The sequence below is a fragment of the Pundamilia nyererei genome, unplaced genomic scaffold (assembly GCF_000239375.1).
Source record: "Pundamilia nyererei isolate P.nyererei 1_Seehausen unplaced genomic scaffold, PunNye1.0 scaffold00201, whole genome shotgun sequence".
In the NCBI taxonomy this organism is placed as follows: Eukaryota; Metazoa; Chordata; class Actinopteri; order Cichliformes; family Cichlidae; genus Pundamilia; species Pundamilia nyererei.
In genome coordinates, this window is record NW_005187602.1 from 576,160 (window position 1) to 588,044 (window position 11,885).

Consider the following 11,885-nt stretch of genomic DNA (forward strand, 5'->3'; position numbering starts at 1 on the left):
CGCGAACAGGTGTGAAATGTGTGTATTTAGTTAGTTTGTTTGTTTGCTTGTTTTTTAATCAATTTTAAATCATGCTTTTTATTTGTTTTTGTTTCTAATGTCTCTGTAAAGCACTTTGAATCACCTTGTTGTTGAATTGTGCTATACAAATAAATTTGCCTTGCCTTGCCTTGCCTTGAGGATCGTGTCAGTCCATTTCTGTGCACCAAAGCTGGTCACAAGTTTTTACTGATGATGATGTGTGCATCAAATTATGTTTGCAGAGGCAGTTCTCACAGGAATAATTACTGTTTCTGTAGTGTTAAAGGCTTTAGTAAAGTTTTTAGATATTTTTGGCTTTCTAACAGTTGTACAAAAAGATCAAGGCACCAACTTACACTCTCTGCACAGGTGATTAATCAGCTCAGCATCTCTCAGCATTATTGCAGTGCATACCACCCTGAAAGCCAGCACACGCTCAGGAGGTTTGATCAAACACTCAAACACGTTCCAAGGATACAGTTTTGAGTTTGATAAAGACCGGAAACAGGAGGTTCATCTAATTGCTGAACGGGAGGTAGTTCAAGTCATTTGGCTTTAGCCCAGCTGAGCTTGTGTTTGCTCGTGTGCATTGTGAATTCTGAAACTCCTGCAAGAAAAATGGCTTAACAATGATAAAAAACAAAATATCCTGGGTTGTGTCAGTGCTTTCCATTTTAAACACCGCTGGGCCTGCAAGATTGCAAAACAAAATCTGGCTGCAGTCCCAAAAAGGATGAAAAGTTGGTTTAACAAAAAAAAAAAAAAAAAAAAAGCCAAAGCCAGGTGACAGGGTGTTAGTTTCCGTGCCCATTTCCAGTACTAGTCTGTTGGCACATTACAGCAGCATTTTTGTAGTGGAGGAAAAAATAATTTGCGACACTTATGACTTCATTGCCATGTTCTACTGCAAATGACGAAGCAGACTGTGTCACATAAAGATGCTGAAACCATATTTTGACCAATGATTTGTCTGGTTCAAACTTAGTCGTCAAAGTAAAAACTGCTTTGACGTCTTTTTCTCACCACCAACCTGCATGTGATGTGCTGGCATTTCCACCGGCATGCCTGTAGCAGCAGATAACAAAATCGGTGATGCTGATGGACCATCTATGGCATTGGTACAGGGCAACTGAAATAATTCTTAGATTCTGGCAAAGCTTAACTCATGTTTTAAACATTTGAGTGGGTCACAGCAAACTGACATGATTAGTCTTATTTATTCACAAGGGTCTCTAGTCTCTGTTCTCTGACATGCAATCCCAAATGCATATGTTAACATATGATGTCGATTTGGCGGTTTCTTACTCCATAAAACAATATCCATATACAGTGAACTAAGAGAAATGGCAACATTTACAAAAGGAGGACAACTATATGTTGGCACATGGTATTGCAGAATTTAGCTGTAGCTCATGGAGTTCCTCCTTCCGAATAGCCAATAAGTCTTATAGCTTTGGCCATTTTTATACAGACTATAGGAACAGGAACAGTGTCTCAAAGTCACCCTCTTCCACAATTGGAAGATTGTGGGAACAGTGTTGGTTTAGCAGTTTTTGTGATTAAGCTGGACCTCTTAAAAGGCTCTTGGCAGGTGGCACTGTGATGCCAGATGGTTCTCTACAATACACAGTTATACCCTTTGGAGTCCGCAAAGCACCTGCCACATCCTGGTTTTGACTATGTCATGAATCGCTGTGTGGCAGGCAGGAGTTGGACCCAAAATGCAGGCACTCAGGCACGAGGTTTAAACACAAAGAACTCAGCTTTATTTGCTGGCAGGGGAAAGTCATACAAGAGCAAACTAAACTAAACTAAACTAAACTAAACTAAACTAAACTGGAAACTCACAAACTAAACTCACAGTGAGTCACAGAGAGATCCACACAGCATGAGGGACGACGCAACACTGACTCAAAGAAACACAGGGTTTAAATACACTGGGGTCGTGTCCAAATTCATGGGCTGCATCCTCCCGAGGCCGCATTTGTAGACCGATTACGTCACAGCGATGCGCCGAAGGCTGTCCAAATTCGTAGACTCCTCCGAATGCAGCCGACAAATGCGTCCTCCTTTTCCCCGAATTTGAAGGATGGGTCGGGTGTGTCCTACGTGGCCTACCATATCCCAGAATTCATAGCGCGGCCCAGCCAAACTCCAGTTTCCAACAATGGCGGCCGCTACTAAGTTTTAAAATTACTCATACTAATCTTTCTGGGTCACAAAATAAACTTTTAACATATTTTCAGGCAAGAAAGTAGTTGTGTAAACATCAAATATCTGCTCGGTTTATCAAGATATCGCATATCTGCAAAAGTGCATTGACGTTTTCAGAGGCGTCTGCTACCCACCAGCTTGACAGCTAGCCGGGAGCTCGAGGGTCACTGAAGCTGCAGAGAACGGCACAACTCCCAGCACATCATTTTCAGATCCCCGCGGACTTTCGCTGCTCGGGTTAAACGTAATATATAAGTCACTTAGACAACCTAAAAATGTTATTGTTGGGCTTTTTTCAGTGTTTTGTTTGTTCGTGAGTAAATCGGTTTGGCTGAGATTAAAGTTATTAGATTAGATAAAATAAAACTTTATTAATCCCCCGGGTGGGTTCCTCCTTGGTTTTTACACAGCTGACTAAACGTCAAACAGAAAACTGATTAAACAGAAGTATGAGACAGTCGAGAATTTACACCAGTGTCCTGTTATATTTTAGATAGCAAGAAGCAGACGGCTGAGTTTATTAAACTCCACCGAGACAGCGGTGACGCTAATCAGAAGGCTAGACCGTCCAATTTCACGGCCGTTTACTTCCGGCCTACCTGACCTTCTGAGGACCCGGCCCACGTAGACCGCGAAGGCTGGGTCCTCAGGAGGATGCAGCACATGAATTTGGACACGACCTGGGAAGTAACGAGGGGAATGAGACACAGAAGGAGAGCACAGCTGGGGGAAATCAGGACTGACGAGACAAGGAAGCATAACTGCACACACTACGATCAGACGTGGACTATCAAAATAAAACAGGAAACACAAACACAAAGACAGACTAAGAGACACGGGCTTAACACAGAGACCTGACTACATTACAGGGGATACACAGGCATACACAGGCAGAGACGATGGAAAACAGAGGGAGCACCGAATAAACACTGGGAAACCAAAACACAAACTGTCATAATTCATAATATCAAAAATAAGAGTACAAAAATCAAAAACACGGGGTCACCGACCCAGAACCATGACAGACTAGGGTGCCAGGCTGTGAAACATATATAGAAGATATGGTGATTTTGTGGGTTTGAGCATGTTGAACACCCGAGTAGTGTTTGAGAGGGTGGCAGATGCAAATCTGACCATAAATTTGTGCAGTGTGAGTTTTGGGGAGCTACGGTGGTGTACATGTGTAAAATAGTGGGTAGTGGGTAGTGGACAAAGAAACCCATTAAGCTATTCTTATTTTCCCGTCGCCTTCATCCAGGTTTGAGTTGCAGCACTTCTGGGGGATGGTGGGTTATTATAGACATTTCTGCAAAAACCTTTCCCCTGTTGCTCCACTCAATGGTTAAGTGCCCCCAAAAAGTTCACCTGGTCTCCAGATTGTCATCATACATTAGAAAATATTAAAACTAGTGGCATTCCGTCAGGACAAGCAAGGCCAGCAGTGCTTTCCCTGTCATATCTAAAAATATACATGAATTAAAATTTACCAAAGTAAAGCAGTCTCTCTTCTTTCATCACAGACAACGCTGGCATAAAGCTACTTCTGTTTGTATCCATCCTGTACATTACTGCCATCTTTTGGCCAAGGTTGCAATTGCCACTAAAATTTGCTTGTTTCTTACTTACTTGTAGCCAGAGGTGGGTTGAGTATCCAAAAATTGTACTCAAGTAAGAGTATCATTACTTTAAAATATTATTACTCAAGTAAAAGTGAAAAGTAGTCGTCAAAAAAGCTACTCGAGTAAGAGTAAAAAAGTACTTGGTGAAAAGGCTACTCAAGTACTGAGTAAGTAGCGAGTAACTGTTTGAAATGTCCGATTTATTTTATAAATAAATGCTATCAGACAAACAAAAATAAATAAATATACAAATTTTAGTATTTTCAAAAGGAATATATGTAAAAAGATCCACAAAATAAGGCACAACAATTCTAATTTCAAGATTTCAGTTTTTCACAACGAAAATCTTTTTCAAGCAAAACACACAGTAAATATATTCGCATTTACAGCAGCCTCAGCGAAAACATTAGAACGAGGCAACTTCAACATAACAGGCTACAGCTGATGCGCCAAAATGTCATACTAGGGGTGGTTCTTTTAAATACAAGGATGGATTAAGTAAATCAGAAACAAATGACACAGAGATGCAACAGATATAATCAGTAAAAGTTTATTCCCAAGGCGGACAGCAGGAATTAAACACACACACACATACCTGTGCTAAAATTCCACAGGAATAGACATTCTAACAAAACTATAAAATGTTCTTTGTATACTAAAATACCCTGAAGTATAGACAGTGGATTAACACAATGTAATATGTAAAAATGTAAAAACTACACTCACAAATACTGAAATCAGAGAAAAACAAATTATAAAAGACAAATACAAATTTCCACTATGTGGATGTACATATGTGTATGGCTCACTTTACTGTAAATTGTTTCTTCAGTCAGTGAAATGGTGGTTCAGCTTCAGCAGCAGTTGGCTCTCAAGGTTCTTGCTGTGAAGCTGTGACCGTTTGGCAATGAACATTAGTCCTGTATGACTAAAAAATCTCTCACAGGCTGCAGATGCAGGAAGAGCTGTATTGACTTTGATCGACAGCTTCTTGATCTGAGGAAAGCCATACAATACATCAATACTTCCAGTGAATGGATATGAAAGGTACCTCTCCAGTTCCTCTGCTTCTGGCTTTCCTGACCCCATGGATCCATCATCTTAGTCAGTTAGGCTGCTGTTTGTGCTGGCCTCATCCAGCTCTGTGTCTAGGTGATGTCTGATGAAGTGGAGACCTGTGGAAAGATGTATGGTTTTCAAAAGAATTAGGTCTGGTCATTATAGTGCTGTATACACTGCCAAGCTGCAGATGTTTGCTTGGAGCTAGCCTCCAAAAGCTGGCCATACACTGTGCGATTTTTGGCCGATTTTGAGCCGATTTTTCAGTTGTGCAACCGTTTTGGGGATCGGCCTGTGTCTTGCCTTAATCGTGTGTGCATCATGTAGTATACTTGGGGTAACGAGCAGTTAACACCTCACGACCAGCTCCCAATCATCAATCGTATGGTCGCATGATAATCAAACCAGTTTGAAATCCTGTCGCCTATCACACTGCGCACGCACAAACACAGAAATGAAAGAAAAGGTGGAGCAGCACGCAGTGCAGCGTGTGATCTGGACACAAGAGATGGAGGCACAACTTGTAGGATAAGGCAAGCTCATCCGAGTACGTAAGCGGAGAGCTGCCACCCAGCTGCAGACTGTTTAAACTAAACAAGCTGCTATTTGACATAATAAACCCTGTCAGCCGCAGTATTGCCTTCTGTTTTAACAGTTAAAGCAGTAGACATGAGCTTTTTGCATGTGCGTTGAACTCCAGGGTCATTAACCAGGCTACCTGTTACCTTATAGCTCACGCTAACTAACAAGCGAGCAGTTAAAAGGACAGCCGAGGCTGCACAAAACACCCACAAACTTATCTCACTACAACTTAGCGCCGAAAATATGACTGCCAGCTAGTGATGGTAAATTTGATTCTTTTTACTGAATCGAGTTTTAATGAGTCACTCACCAAAGTGAATCGAATTTTGGAGTCATTTGATTCACTGAGTCAGTCGACCAGAGAGTGCAAAAAATGTACATTTTCACTCAAACTTAATTTGTTTCTCTTTTCATGTAAATCCCACTGCTAAGATGAATGATTCAAAAAAATAAAAAACCCAACTATTTTATAGAGCAAAAAAGACCAAAAACATTTCTAAAATTAAGCAATTTCCTATCAAAATTGCTTAATAAACATTTATTTTGTTTATTTTTATTTTATTAGTATTTTCCTTAAATGTGTTAAATATATATTTTCTCATCCAAATGTCCACTGAGCTGTGAGCCAGGGGGCGGTAATGCGCCTTAACATTGGTTGCCAACCAAGAAAAAGAAGCTGTGAGCCAGGAGGGAGGGGGTGAGTGAGTGAGTGAGTGAGTGATTCGCTTACGCTTATGATTCAGCACAGGAGGGAGGGGGTTAGTGAGTGAGTGAGTGATTCGTTCGCTCTATGATTCAGCACAGGAGGGAGGGGGTGAGTAGCTCAAATGTGCTGTTAGCATGTTAGCAGAGCGATGCTACTGTGAACCGAGGAGCTATTTTCTTGATGTGAGCTTCTACTCAGGGTTTTTTCTTCCAGTTCAGAGCAGAAATACTTTTGTTAAGAAACTGGCTGTTGTCCCCCCCCCACAATTTTAATTATAAGCTAGATATATTTCTACTAAGCAAATTAGTTTGCTAACAGAAACAGGGATGAGTCAGTGAGTCAGTTGGGCTTGTGAATCATGATTCACGAGTCAGTAAAGTGATTCTCGAGTATTGAACGATTCGTTCACGAATCGAACATCACTACTGCCAGCTCAAGCTCGACACAGCTGCTGTAACATAAGACTGACATCCAGCTAACCACAGCTAAAAAGATATTTAGAGAAAACTTACCGTTTCCTCAGGTTACACGAATTGAGTTGTTTCATGCTGAAAAGTTGTTGTTTTGGCTCTCACTGAAGACACCGACATGGCTACATCTTATTGGTGAAAAAATTACCGGAAACTCCACTGACGGCATGTTATCTAATGTGTTAAACGTTTTTTTTTTTTTAAAGTAACGAGTCAAATTTTGCAAATGTAGCAGAGTAAAAGTACCGTTTCTTCTTCATAATTGTACTCAAGTAAAAGTAAAAAGTATCGTGCAAAAAAGGTACTTAAAAAGTTTTTGTTTTTTTTTAAACTTACTCAAGTAAATGTAACGGAGTAAACGTAGCTCTTACTACCCACCTCTGCTTGTAGCTAACTCCGTTTTATCCATCTGTCTCTGGTTAACAATAACTGGACCTAGGCAAGCTGAGAGGCCAGCAGATTTCTTTCTGGGGGATAAACCTACAAATAAGACAAGTGCGTATACAAAGATAAGCAACACTGAGTAGTCTTCACCTTCTCCAGATGAAACAACTAGTATTCCATTTGGGAGCCCTTGTGACAGTGATGGACACTGTTGTTGTTCTAAAGACAATAAAGTACACCACATTTAGACTATAGAGAAAAGAACAACACCAGTTTGGAAAATCTGACAAATTTGTATTTGGAGAACAACAGACAATCGTAATATTGTCAAAATATTATTCTCAGATACTAACCAGTATTAAAATTTAACAGATATCAGATTAGATACTTTTTCATAACACAATCAATACCAATAGTGCTGTCTTTGCTTCCTCCAGGTGAGACAAATACAACACTGTGTAGACAGTCAGGCACACAGCACCTCCTCTCACTAACAGTAGTTGGCATTCACAATTATGAACAACACTTTAGAAGGAATTTTGAGAAGTCAGTAAAGCTCCTGTTTGAACAAGAAGTTCTTAACAGTTGTTATAAATGTTTACCTGGCCAGGATACAAATTAATGTTAGCCGCTTAACTATTAGAGGTTACCATGTAGCCACAAACTCAGGGAACACAAGCTAATGTACTCTTAATGCCAGTGCCAAGCCCGAATAATTGGGGGGACTGTGTCAGGAAGCCTATCCAGCATAAAATCTTTGATAAATCAAGCGCTCATCTGCTGTGGCAACCACTGAAAAACAAAAATAATAATAATAATAAGAAAATAAGAAAGCCTTTATTAGTCCGAGAGTGGTTTTTATTTTGTTTGTTTTGGTTTGTTTTTTGGTTTGTTTATTGGCACTATAATAACTGAATTAAAAATTATATATATATATAATATACACACTTTACTAGTTTCTTAACATATTTCTGGTCTACACCAGTCACCTTTAAAATAGTGTTGTGACAGATTTATTATTATTATCATCATCATCATCCTCATTATTATTTTTGTATTGCTTTCAGCTTCTTCTTTTTTAAAAAAAAAAGCAACTTCTTATTGGATGCTGCACAGTGGAAAAAAAAGATAGATAGATATAGCTCTCTCTCTCTCTCTCTCTCTCTCTCTCTCTCTCTCTCTCTCTCTCTCTCTCTCTCTCTCTCTATATATATATATATATATATATAGAGCGTACTCACACGTGCCTGAACATTTTCCCAGTGGGAACATGGAGAACACGCAAGCATTTTTCAGGTATGCGCACGAAGTCACCAAGACGCATCCATAAAAAAGGAGGGGTGGTGGCGGGGGGGCGTAAAAGCGTGCCAGCACTGTACACTGTGGGCTCATGTGCACGATTGAGTCAAATGCATTCAGAACTAGGTACAGTCCCAAAATCTATTTTTAATTGAAACATACAAACAGCTTGAGAAGCAAACTGGCAGCTTTGTAAACTGCTACTAAATGATTAACTGATTATTGACTGCAGAATCCGAAGCTCCAACATGTTCCCATAGATCACAAAAACGTTATCAATTACATGCGACATACTTTGTAGCTACATTTACAGAAAATTTAAATGTAATGTAATTAAAATTTACCTGCCAAATATCACCGGTAAATCTTCAGGAATCTTTTTTATCCTAGTAAGAAGAGGTTTTTTCGTCAGCTTCGCAACTCAGCCAGTTGTCTTGTGTCTCCAGCAGTTAGTAACATCACATTAAACCTGTTCAGTCAAATTCCTCCACTGAGTTTCGATCCAGCATCCGCAAACAAAAAAGTGATGTGAAAATTCACCTTTTCCTCCGTGTCTTTAGTTAGAGATCAGCGCTGATCATAGGTCTGTCAGAGAAATTGTCATGTCTTCAGGTTAATATCAACCCTGATCGCCTGCAAGTGTAGGTTCGACTCACACGGGAAAATCCCAGGACCCTCCCTCTCCAGTCCTGATTGGTCTCATATCAAAGTGTCCGACAATTCAGAGAATGGACCTTATAAGAGCAGCCGGTTGCGTCCACAAGAGAGAAGCGCATGCTTTTCTTCGCCTCACGCAGCTCTCCAAAGTGCAGTGTGCGGCTGGCCTACGTCACAGAAAACACTGGCGGCTCTCGTGCTCGTCACACGAAGCTGATGAGAGTTTCATGTCAAGCTCCCCCTAACAGAACCAGTGACAGACTTGTGCAGGGACTGCACGATCCTGGACCAAACTGAAATGATGTCAGTCACATCATAGAAGAGAAGAAAAGAAGCCCGACTGGTGCTGTCACACATAAGGTTAATAAGCTAAGAGAATACTGCACAGGTAGAGGGGTTTCCGAAGTTAAAGCAGCAGAGATGGAGAAAAGACGCCACCTAGCGGACACAAGTCGTAGTTACAACTAGATGCCGGTTCTCCGATGTCAATTCATTATGTCTATAATAAATAAAATCACAATAGTCACTTTAAGGTACGTTACACTAGAAGATAAAGAGACAATTAGATCCTATTACTGTGGGAAGGCGATGGTGTGAAGGAACCTCTTAACAGAAAGTAACAGAACCAGGCTCAGAGAGGGAGCCATTTGCCCCGACTGGCTGGGACTGAGTGGAAAGAGAAGAGAAAATGAGTTCATAGAGAACAAAACACAAAATATGGAAATGAAGATAAAGTATATATACAACTTCAAAATAGGAAAGGAGTTTTGTCTTTTGTTTTTTAAGTATTGCTATTTAAAAAACAAACAAAAAACATTTCATCCACCAGAAACAGTTATAAACTTGGCACCTAAAACCTGGTTTTAAAAATGTGTGTCTGCAGGCATCGAAATGCAAAATGCATGCAGACAAAAACATACAAAATCCAATTTTTAATTATTCCATGCAGGACAACATTTGTTTATGTTTTCTCTTCAGTTTGTTTGTTTGGGGTTTTTTTGCTGTTTGTTGTGGGGGAGAGGTGTTTATTTGCTACAAGAACACATACATAATGTCAGCTGTTTGCAAACAAACACACAGATCTCTGGATTTCTTAATGAAATGAAATGCAGTGAGTAAAAAGTAACACTATAACTAAAAAGCCTCTTAGGAAGGTTTTTGTTATGATCACCTGCATCTTGTTTTTTATGATCATAATGGTGTATAGAATTTGGTTGTAATCTACCTGCAACAAAACTAGCTGGACATAAAATATAACTCTGTGCGCCACAATTCATTTTGCCTGCCAGGACAAAAAGTAATACATGATGATGCCAATCATTTGCTGAAAACAAGACCAATAGTTTTTGCTCTTGTTTTGCTCCTACAGTGTTTCCAATCATGAAACAAATTTAAATATTAGACAAAGCTAACACAAGTAAACACAAAATGCAGTTTCTAAATGAAGGTGTTTATTATTAATTGGGGAAAAAATCCAAACCTACATGGCCGTGTGTGCAAAAGGAATGATTTGATATCCTCGTGTCGGTGCTGGATTGGCAGACAGAGGCGGTTTCTCGCAAGTTAAGTAGATCTTTTTTAAGGCGGTTTTTTCCAAAGTCGCAAAAGTATGACGTCACAACAATTTGATTGGTCACTTGCAATGTAGAACCTTGAACCAACATTTATTATGATGATGTGGGAACAACACCGACACGAGGATATCAAATCGTGTGAGTGAACACCATCCCCACAGACACAGCGGCCAGGCAAGCAGAAGAACAGCACCTCAAGAAGAGTAAATGTGGTTATTCCAGCTGGACTTTTGTCAAAGCTGGGAAGGCACCAAAAGAAAGCTCCAGCCGATCCAGGAGAAAAGGACAACCGCTGCCTAAGCAAAAACCTGTAGTGATCCCATGTGTGTCAGGAGTATCGGAGCAGTTGTTTTCTAAACGCCCTGTATCTATGGCTTTTAAACCCCAAAACACACTGCGCCAAAAATTGGTCCACCCCAAGGATCGGGTCCCCCGACACAAACAGAGTAACATAGTTTACGCTGTTAAATGCCAGGAGGATTGTCAGGATTTATACATCGGGGAAACAAAACAACCTCTGGCAAAGCGGATGGCACAACACAGAAGAGCTACCTCGTCAGGCCAGGACTCTGCAGTCTATTCACACCTACAGGCCCGTGGACACTCTTTCAATGATGAGGATGTACACATCTTGGACAGGGAGGAACGCTGGTTTGAGCGCGGAGTCAAGGAGGCCATTTACGTGAAAAGGGAAAGACCATCTCTGAATCGAGGAGGGGAGAGTTTGCTGGAGAGTCGGCGCAGTGGCAGGATGCCTGCTGTGTTGCCTGGGATTACTCCTTATCCCCTACCCAACCCCGTTGCTGGTCACGTGCTCTATAATGTTGTACTGTGGACATTTATGTGCTTTCTGTGCAGAGGAGTTTTTTAGGAGCCTGTTCGCATCCTGTCCTCATATAGCCCAGCATGAGTAGAGGTCTCTTTTTTTCCTCTTGTACTTTTCCCATTGTAGTGTACATTTCAGTGGTTTTTCTGTAATGCAACCGTTCTCTGACTTGTGTCCCCATGTGATGTCTGTGTTGTGTGTGTAAGGTCGGGGGGCGGGTTCATTTCACTGCAGGGCAACCTGCCACTGCATGTGGTGAATAAAATTTGATGAACTTGATGAACTTGAACTTGATGAACTATGAACTACTTAAATATAGTAACGGTGTATTTGTACTTTGTTACACTCTACATTCATTCATATTTTAATTGTCCCTATAGATATTGACAGTTAACCATGTCATGTAATGATCAAACCTTTTAATTTAGCCTTTATTTGTTATTAACATTTTAATACACTTTACAAACACAGGCC

At 40.5% G+C, this 11,885-nt stretch overlaps 1 protein-coding gene across 2 annotated transcripts in view; it reads right to left on the reverse strand.

Moving 5' to 3' along the window:
• LOC102195555 (metabotropic glutamate receptor 8-like) overlaps positions 1 to 9,179 on the reverse strand; it is a 134,609-nt gene extending 125,430 nt beyond the window's left edge. For both annotated transcript variants that reach the window (XM_005747626.1, XM_005747625.1), the window contains exon 1: positions 8,699 to 9,179. The gene's annotated coding sequence lies outside the window, so the exon portion shown is untranslated. The remainder of the gene's footprint in view (positions 1 to 8,698) is intronic.
• Positions 9,180 to 11,885: the final 2,706 nt, after the last annotated feature.